We start from the raw sequence: 9,906 nt of genomic DNA, 5'->3' as shown, positions 1-9,906 counted from the left end.
GTAGATAATGTAACGACCCGAAAAAAAAATAAAAAATAATAAAAAAAAATAAAAGATAATAATAATAAGTAAATAATAATTATAAAAAAATAAAACAAAATAAAATTAAAAAAAAAAAAAGTAAATTATCGACTCTCTCTCTCCACCTTCCCCATCTCCCCAACCCCTCCAACCGTAAAATGATCTGCAAAAAAAACAAGAAAGGAAACAGAAACAAAAATGGCAGATTTTGGGAAGGAAAAATGGGAGAAAGAAACATAGGAAAGATCACAGATTTTGGGAGAGAAGAATTGGAGATGACCTTCACTTCAGGCAGATCTAATAGGAATGGAAAGAGATAGAAAAGTCATCGGTAAGTTAGATCTCATTTTCTTTTATTTTTGCACGAGATAGAAAAGTTATCTTAGATCTCTCTTTCAATTATTTAGATTTTTGGATATGGGATCAAAAATCAAAATTGGGTGTGTCAATTGCATCTAAATTGAATCATCATTTTGAGGAAAGAGAAGAAAATCATAATGGATGGATGGATGCATAGCCATTTTTACTCGAGGAAAAATTAAAATAGATTGGAAATGGTTAATGACAGTAGTTTTAGGAAAGAAAAGAAAAATTCAAAATCATTTATGGAATTAATTAGAATCAGATTTCTACCCACATTACCCAGTTATTTAGATGTTAATGAGCAGTTAGAAATCATGTCAGATCTTTGAATGAGATCATAGATCTTCTTCTTTGTACCATTATTTAGAATTAGATCAACCTTTCATTTACTAAACTGTTAGAATTAAATAGGGAAGAAAAGAATTGAACAAGAATTGAACAAGAATTAAACAAGAGGTTTGGAAAAGAATTAAACCGAGAGAGGTTTGAAATGAATTAGAGAGAGAGGTAAAGAAAAATATATATACATATATTTAATTAAGTACAGAAAAGAAGAAAAGAAAGAGGTAAAGGAAAGGAAATTATATATATTTAACTAATTAAATACAGGAAAGAAAAGAGAGAGACAGTGGGGAGGAAAATGGAAGATTTGGTGAACCGAAACAATTTTCCAGAGTAAATACATAGTGTAAAAAAAAAAAGGATACCAATATATATATATATATATTCAATACTCATAAAGTCTTTAATGCTCGCATGAAGTTTAGCACATGAACCCTTGTAGGAGTTAGAGAATTAAACATGAAATTGATGTTATGGATTCTTATAGGTTGGCTTGGATACAAAGGGAAAAATCGAACTTTCATTAAGGATAAATTGGTCACACCCGTATAAGCTAACCAGGTAAGTGGCCTTACTATAGGATAGGCTAAATAATTGTATGAGTTATGATGATGTGTGGATTATGATGCTTGATGATATGTGCGGTATATACATATTTTGTTGAGTGACGCTTGATATGTTTGACGCACGTTGTGGCATTATAATGAGCATGATGATTGCATAATTTTTACCTTAATATGATGTTGTTTTCCATATTGAGCATGCCAAATGATGATGAGTGTCATATTGCATCATGTCGTTAGATCGACGTAGGACATTAACCCTAAGAGCATGAAAATGATATTAATATAAATATCCACGAGTATGCGTTACCTAGAGTAACAAAGAGATGAGACTAGAGGGTTGTGTCAGAAGAGACATTACGATGGATTTAGAGAGACCTCATGCATTTTGTATGTTCATAAGCATAGGGCTACTTCCCCTAGAGATGATGAGTGCGGACGCGCACCTTATGATGAGTGCGAATGCGCACAGGTGCGAAAGCACACAGATGAGGGTGTTCATGAGGCGCATGACACTATGGGGTTCCGCTGACTTCCGGACGTCGCTACAGATTAGCTTGACCAGAGGGTCCAGGGGGTGTGCGAGCGCCCTGGGGACTCACACTCGCACGTGTGAGTCGTGTGTAGGGAAGTACTACACATCCAATTTGTCCGAGACTGGAGGCCACCCCTAAGATGATTAGAGATAGGTCCCTATTCATGATTGCATGTGTTTGCATTAGCATGGCCCCTATAGTGGGGTCACTTACTGAGTATTCTTTGAAATACTCAGGCCGTGTGCCACATCATTTTTCAGGTAAAGGCAAGGCGCACTTGTACGGAGGACGGCGGCATCGCGAGCAGAGACTATGGCACGTGCATAGGGTAGATTCATATTTAAATTTCTAGTCTTAAGTTAGAATAGGTTGTTTTGCATTTCATTGTTTTAAATTATTTTGTATTTGTTTTTGTTTTCTCTAAATTTCAGTATTTCATATTTAAACACGTAAGACCATGGCTGTGTTTTCCAGAGAAGAAGTTGTTTTAAACGTTTTTTGAAGTTTACGTTATCAATTATGTTCATGTAAGAGTTATATTTCCGCATTATAGATGAGCATGAGACGTTAGTAGCGACTCTGAGTATGTGGAAATTTAGGGTCGTTACAGAAGCAGATTCTTGGGATGAGGATTTCTCGAGATAGATCTGCTGGCACATTAAATCTATCCCAAGAGCAGTACATTGAGAAGGTGTTGTCTAAATTCAAGATGAATGACGCTAAACCCAGGACTACCCCCTTGGAAAATCATATTAAATTGTCAAAGGGGCAATCTCCCAAGACAGTTCAGGAATGTGAGCACATGGCATCAGTTCCGTACGCTTCCGCAGTTGGGAGTTTGATGTATGCTAGGATCGCACAACAACGCACTCACTTGATCTAGATGAATACAAAAAACAAGATAGAGAAAATGCAAGGAGAAATATTGGCTAAAGGTTTTATTGATGACTTCATGTATGAACAACGAAAGAGAATACAGAGAATGAAGAAAATACTTTTTGAAAGTACTACCTAATGGGGTATATATATGGTTTCAATTTACGAAATATAGCTTTTCTAAATCTTTACGAAATATCTACCATATATATCTTTACCAGATCTTCACTATGAATAGACATCAGGCTCTATATCCCAACATTAGGTACAACGAAGTCGTGTTAATTTTGTTTGATGCATGCTAGGTTGCGAAGGGTTATGCTTCAAGATTCATGACCTACCATTGATCATTTTCATAATTCGAGAGTGGAACTTAGCAAGCAAAAATAGTTCAAGACTAATAAAGTACAATATGGATCTAAGAGATCAGGACACTCTTCAATTTAGATAGGTTTGTATTGAACACTAGGTTTTGAGGTTTAGTTATGACTCTACAACTCGAACCCATTACTCAGGAGAGTCAATCCATGAACTATATCCATTCGTTTCAAAGTGGAACTAAAGCAATTGGGATGGTTTATGATTGATACTTGTACAAATTTAAAAGACCTTTTAGCATGCCCACAAACACTTAATAGTCAGATATCACGTTGACGCAACAAACTTTGAGTCAATAAAGAGCTTAGGTTATAAGAGATGTAATGCCTTGTCTCATGACCCGTGATCAGTAGCTTAGAAGTAAACCACCATCTAGGGACAATTAGGGGGCTTGCCAACACACCCTTAATCGTGAACTCATCACGAGGGGGTAAGGGCGACATGGAAGTATCAGTTATGTGATTACCCCTATGAGTTCTATGATGATTTGGGGACTAGTAGTCGAGCCAGTAGTTCCTCTTAATGAACATGCCATAATGATAGAGTTCTACATTCGAGTGTACTCGTTTATAAGGAACTATTGTAACAATTTACTTTTTAAGGGCCTTAAGCAACAGGTTAACACTTACTGACGTGGAATATTCGAAAATACAACCTACTTTAAAACTTATAAAATGTGCATGCATTTAATAAAAGTCATTTTAAAAAATACACTAAGTCATCCAAAATACGATGGGGTAATAATTTTTAAAGCACCTGATGACAAAATAGGAACACGACATGACTGAGTTCATAAAAACATAAAGTCTAAAAAATACATGACAATGATCTATCTCGACACCTAATCCCCGTAGCTCATGCATGTCCTTGCCTCAACCACTCCATCTAGGCTTCATCTAAAAGAAATAAAGTAGCATAAATGAGTAAGAAAATACTCCTTATGTAACTTGCCTGTAGTTTTCTTAATTCATTCTTAAATCTTTTCTCATTTATTCATTAAATCTTTTCTCATTTATTCATTCAGTCGTTTAATAGGTTAGATTTAGGATGAGTTATGTGAAGATCCAACCAAAAAAAAAAATAAGGAAAATAAAAATAAAATAAAATAAAATAAGGAAAGGAGACAAAAGGAAAGAAAAAAAGGAAACCCTAGGCTCAATTATAAATTTGAGTCCACAACCCTAGCCGTCCACCATATCCCTCCCTTGCTCTCTTTATGCACACAGCTCGAGGATCGTTGCCTACGAAAGTCGTTAACATCCCATTTTCACTACATTTTCTTTTTCTTCCTTCCTCCTCCTTGTCACCAAACCACCCATCGATCGTTACGAACACCGTAACTCACCCTCGTTGCCGCCGTTACTGTCGTTGTCGTCTGACGGAAAGAGTGAATGGTTTGTTTCGTGAGCTTGATACTTTTAGCCCAATCTCGATTCTAGATTCGACGTACCACTAATAGTTATCTCTAGCTTCAAGATTGTAACCAAGGTACCAAGTGGGAGGTCAAAACAGAAACCAACGGGAAAGTAGGAGTTGATGCCACATATTTCATAAGAGAACGGTGAATGATAAAAGGTCAACGAATTTTAGAGTTGTTATGCCTTGTGCACTTTTAGATTGATTGGTAAATCTATTTATGTAGGTTCGGTCTAAGTCAGAGTTGACAAATATTTCTAGTAACTATTAATGGAAGTGTTCCAGGTAGGAGACTTTCCTATTAAAACTAAATTGTTTTGTTTTTTAAAATACAATCGTATGTGCATGTTGTTATATGGATTGTTATATGAATGTTTTTGTTTGTTATCATGACTATTGACCATGAAAATAATTGTTTGGACCGTGTTTATGCCTGTTATGATTTTCAATGAAATATGTAGTAAGGATTAAACATTGTGTGTATCAGGTTACCAGCCACTATTTGTCATATAGTGTGGTCTCAATGAATAACTTGTCTAGATATGATATTTTCACATTATTTAGTATTTTCTAGATGATTATGGAGAGATTTATATTTTCAATGGTTCATAAACTAATAAATTTCATAAAAATGATATCCATTGTTAGTTTAGAGTAAATATTGTTGGTCATCCTATCATCGCAGAAAAGATAATGTAATGACCCTAATTGTCAAAGAAAAATTTTCAAGAAACTAGAGAAACTATAATGTACCTAACCTATTCATTCTATGCAGAAATAAACATCCAAAATAATTTCACAAAACAATTTCATGGACTTATACATTTAAAGTCTACGAAAAATAAATACAACTACCCTAAGTAGGTTCCATGGTCTTCGAATGAGACCTATCATTTAAAGTCGTATTCTTTTAGGTGGCTATCATAATTGGGTCATCGGATGTGTATTTACTACTCTACATGCGGCTCATACGTGCGAATATGAACCCACCAGGCATTTCGCACATCTCCTATACCTTGTGCTGGTCGGGCTACCATCTTTGGTGCTGTTGCTGGAAACTTGGAAGGAGTAGCGATCGTCGTAGCATCATGTTAAACATGACGATCATTTTCCTTTTCATAACATATGCATCCGTACTCATCATAAGGGCAAATATCTCAGTGTATGTGATATACATTTATGCATGAGGTCCCAACATTTTCACATTCATTAAACCATGTAAGACAAACCGTTCCATTTTCCTTAATATCATATCATTTCACATCATAGCTTTTAAAACATGGGTCGGGGTTGTGCATCATATCAAAACATTTTGTCGCGTGTCATTCATGTAACACCCGAGCTTAGGAGGATGAGGAGATCGAGGCTCGAGTCGACGAAGAAGAAAATTATGCTCGAAATTGTTGTGTAACTCTGTAAGTAATTGAGGGAGGAAACAATAATAAAGCACTGTAGCTTTGATCTATTTTATCTTTTCATATCTCTTTCAATATCCCTTTCCCCCAACAAATTTGGTATCAGAGCCAAGTTCCTGTCAACACGAGAGTGAGTGATTATTTTTTTTTCACAAAACGAAAAATGGCAGTAGCTCGTTGTTCTTCCTCTACACCCCTGTTACCAATTTTTAGTGGTGAGAAATATGAGTAGTGGAGCATCAAGATAAAAACCTTGCTCAGATCGCAAGAGCTATGGGACTTGGTGGAGCATGGGTTTCTTGATGTATTAGAACCCACAATAGAAGAAAAGAAGAGATTAAGAGAAACCAAGAAAAACGATGTCAAGGCTCTATTCGTTATTCAGCAAGCAATTCATGATACTATTCTTTCACAAATTGCAGCAGCAACCACATCAAAGCAAGCATGGTCAATTCTACCGAAGCAGTTTCAGGGAGATTCAAAGGTCATAACAGTGAAATTGCAATCTCTAAGACGTGATTTTGAAACTCTGCTCATGACAAATGCCGAATCAATTGCTGACTTTTTGTTAAGAGCAATGGCAATAGTCAGTTAGATGCGTACCTATGGAGAGAAAATTTCAGACAAAACAATTGTTGCAAAGGTGTTGAGAAGCTTTAACTCCAAAGTTTGATCATGTGGTGGTTGCCATAGAAGAAGCTAAGGATTTATCAATACTCTCCGTTGATGAACTGATGGGCTCGCTTCAAGCTCATGAGTCAAGAATCAATAGATCATCAAATATGAATGAAGAAAAAGCACTACAAGTGAAGGAGACAGACAACAACGAAGGCAACGAAAAAAAATATTCATTTAGCAGGTAGAAGTTGTGAAAGAGGAGGATTTCGCAGCTTCCATGGTGGTCGCGATAATAGGGGTAGATGGAGAAATGATGGACAAAGGCAATTCAATGAACCAAGAAATATCATACAATGTTACCATTGCAGAAAGTATAGGCACACAAAAGCTGATTGTTGGTATAAAGATCAACGAATGAATTTTGCAGCAAAGAATGAAGAAGAAGAAGAAAAACATTTTATGGCGTGTATTGATACTAATCCAATAAAAGGTGACTTATGATTTGTTGATAGCTGATGCTCGAACCATATGACAGGCACCAAATCCTTATTCAAAGAGCTTGATGAGACGCAAAAAATTAAGGTGCAACTTGAAACTACAAAATGTTGGAATACTCAAGAGCAAAAGGATGCTGAAGGAATTTTGAGCAGAAGTCGTACAATGTGCCATCTACATACAGAATCGATGTCCACATGCGAAGTTAGATGATCAAACACCACAAGAGGCTTGGAGCGGACAAAAGCCTACAATCTCTCGTCTCAAAGTGTTCGGTAGTGTGGCTTATGCTCACGTACCGGATCAACGAAGAACGAAGCTCGAAGACAAAAGCAAAAGGTATATCTTTATTGGATATGATGAGAAGACAAAATGATACAAACTACGTGACCCGATTAGTAAGATAGTGATAGTGAGTCGCGATGTGCGAGTAAATGAAGCAAGCGAATGGGACTAGAACAATTCGACGGAAGTCAATATAGAAGTTGGAGAATCTTCAGTCGCTGCACCAACAAGTGCACCAACAGACTCAGAAATTTTCGATGATGAAGATGAACCATGACAACCCAAAATGCGAAGTTTGTGAGATTTGTATGACTCAACAAATGAGGTACACCTTGTATGTCTTCTGGCAGATGCTGAAAATATCAGCTTTGAAGAGGTGGTGCGAGACACGAAGTGGAAAACTGCCATGGATGAGGAGATTAAAGCGATTCATCGCAACAACACATGGGAAGTGACAGAATTACCGGAAGGGAGTCAGCCCATAGGTGTGAAGTGGGTATTCAAGAAAAAAATAAATGCTCAAGGCGAGATTGAGAGGTACAAGGCGCGACTTGTTGCGAAGGGATACAAGCAAAAGGCAGAAATTGACTATGACGAAGTGTTTGCTCCCGTCGTTAGAATGGAGACAATCCGATTTTAAAAATGGATGTCAAGTCAGCATTCTTGAATGGTGTGCTTGAAGAAGAAGTATACCTCGAACAACCTCCCAGGCAAATGAAAATTAGAGAATAGAAGAAGGTACTAAAATTGAAGAAGGCGCTTTACGGGTTGAACCAAGCACCACGAGCATGGAATACTCACATTGATACATACTTCAAGAAGAACGGGTACAAGCAATGTCCCCACGAGCATGCATTTTACACAAAAAAGAGTGGAGATAATGTGATACTTGTCGCTCTTTATGCCGATGACCTCATCTTCTAAGGTAACAATGCTGAAATGATATAAGAGTTTAAAAGCACAATGACACGAGATTTGAGATGACAGACTTGGGCTTGTTGAAGTTTTTCCTTAGTTTGGAGGTTAAACCAGGAGAGACAGGTATCTTATATCACAGGAGAAATATGCAAAGGAGATTTTGAAGAAGTACAACATGGAAAATTGCAACCCGATATCAACACCAATGGAACCAAGTGCAATGCTCTCAAAGTATGATGAAGAAGAACGAGTAGATGCAAATAGGTACCGGAGACTGGTGGGAAGCCTTCGCTATCTTACATGCACAAGGCCAGATCTTTCATTAAGTATCGGCATAATAAACCGGTTCATGGAGGAGCCAATTTATTCACATTGGAAGGCGTTGAAGCGAGTCCTACGATACATCCAAGGAACGGTGTCACTTGGGTTATTCTACTCAAAAACAGAAGATTACAAGTTAGTCGGTTACTCTGACAGTGATTGGTGCAGAGACATAGACGATCGGAAAAGTACATCGGGTTATGTACTCTTCATGGACAACACAGCATTTACTTGGCTTTCAAAGAAACAACCGATCGTGACACTCTCGACGTGTGAAGCTGAGTATGTAGCAGCATCTTGGTCTGTGTGTCACGCAATATGGCTTAGAAATTTGTTGGGTAAGATGGAGCTAAAGCAACGAGGTGCAACCGTAATACAAGTTGACAACAAATCAGCAATTGAGTTGGCCAAGAACCCAGTGAACCATGAAAGAAGCAAACACATTGACGTTCGATTTCATTTTATCTGAGATCATGTGAAGGAAGGAAACGTGGAATTGCTACATGTGGCAAGTCAGGATCAAGTTGCGGACATCTTTACAAAACCGCTATCGAAAGTACTTTTCGACAAATACAAGAAGATGATTGGCATGACAGATGGCAGGAACATTTAAGTTTATGGGGAGTTTTGTTGGAATAAACTTAAATGGTAAAAGTTAGTTTTAATTTTGTTAAGTTTAGTGGTTTTTTTGAAATTGAGTCGGTGAAGGATAAGGCCAAAAGGAAAATTGAAAGGCCAATAACTATTTCAGGAATAGTGGGAATTATTCCAAGAATTGTGGGTTAGGAAATGATGGCATAATGATAGCCATTGTTTGTTTTCCACGGTAAAAAACAAAGCAAGAAGAGAAAAAGAGCAAAGAGCAAAAGTGTAGAGAACAAAAGTACAGTGTAATAGAAAAAGGTTTTTCAGAATTCTTTATCTCCTTGTCTCTCCCCTCTCGACATCTTCTTCACAGTTTCGTGAGTGTTATTTTAACAAATTAGTATCAGAGCGAGCTTTTATTTCAACACCAAAACATACAAGTTGAGGGAAAAGGTACCGTGAAAGTCGAAACCAGTCATGGTAAGATAAAACAATTAGATAATGTTCAATTTGTACCTGATTTAGGGTACAATTTATTGAGTGTTGGACAATTGATGACCAGATGACATTCCGTTCTATTTGATAACGACACATGTGTCATTACACATAAGAAATCAGGCCATAAAGTTCAAATTGTCATGACTTCAAATAAGATGTTTCCACAAGATGTTTCTAACATGGAGGATTTTGCTCTTACTACTAGCACAAAAGATAACTCGACATTATGGCATCTTAGATATGAGCATCTTTATATGAAGGGTCTGAAAATACTCA

At 36.9% G+C, this 9,906-nt stretch overlaps 1 long non-coding RNA gene across 1 annotated transcript; it reads left to right on the top strand.

Annotated features, from left to right (window-relative positions):
- The first annotated feature begins 208 nt into the window (after positions 1–208).
- Positions 209–2,412, top strand: LOC147791284 (uncharacterized). The gene is made up of 3 exons (XR_015422352.1): positions 209–352; positions 1,214–1,287; positions 2,086–2,412. It is a non-coding gene; the product is annotated as an uncharacterized LOC147791284 (long non-coding RNA).
- The last annotated feature ends 7,494 nt before the right edge of the window (positions 2,413–9,906 follow it).

This window comes from Cucurbita pepo, chromosome 9 (genome assembly GCF_057944985.1).
Source record: "Cucurbita pepo subsp. pepo isolate OVF chromosome 9, ASM5794498v1, whole genome shotgun sequence".
Classification (NCBI taxonomy): Eukaryota; Viridiplantae; Streptophyta; class Magnoliopsida; order Cucurbitales; family Cucurbitaceae; genus Cucurbita; species Cucurbita pepo.
This window is presented reverse-complemented; position numbering and strand designations above follow the sequence as displayed.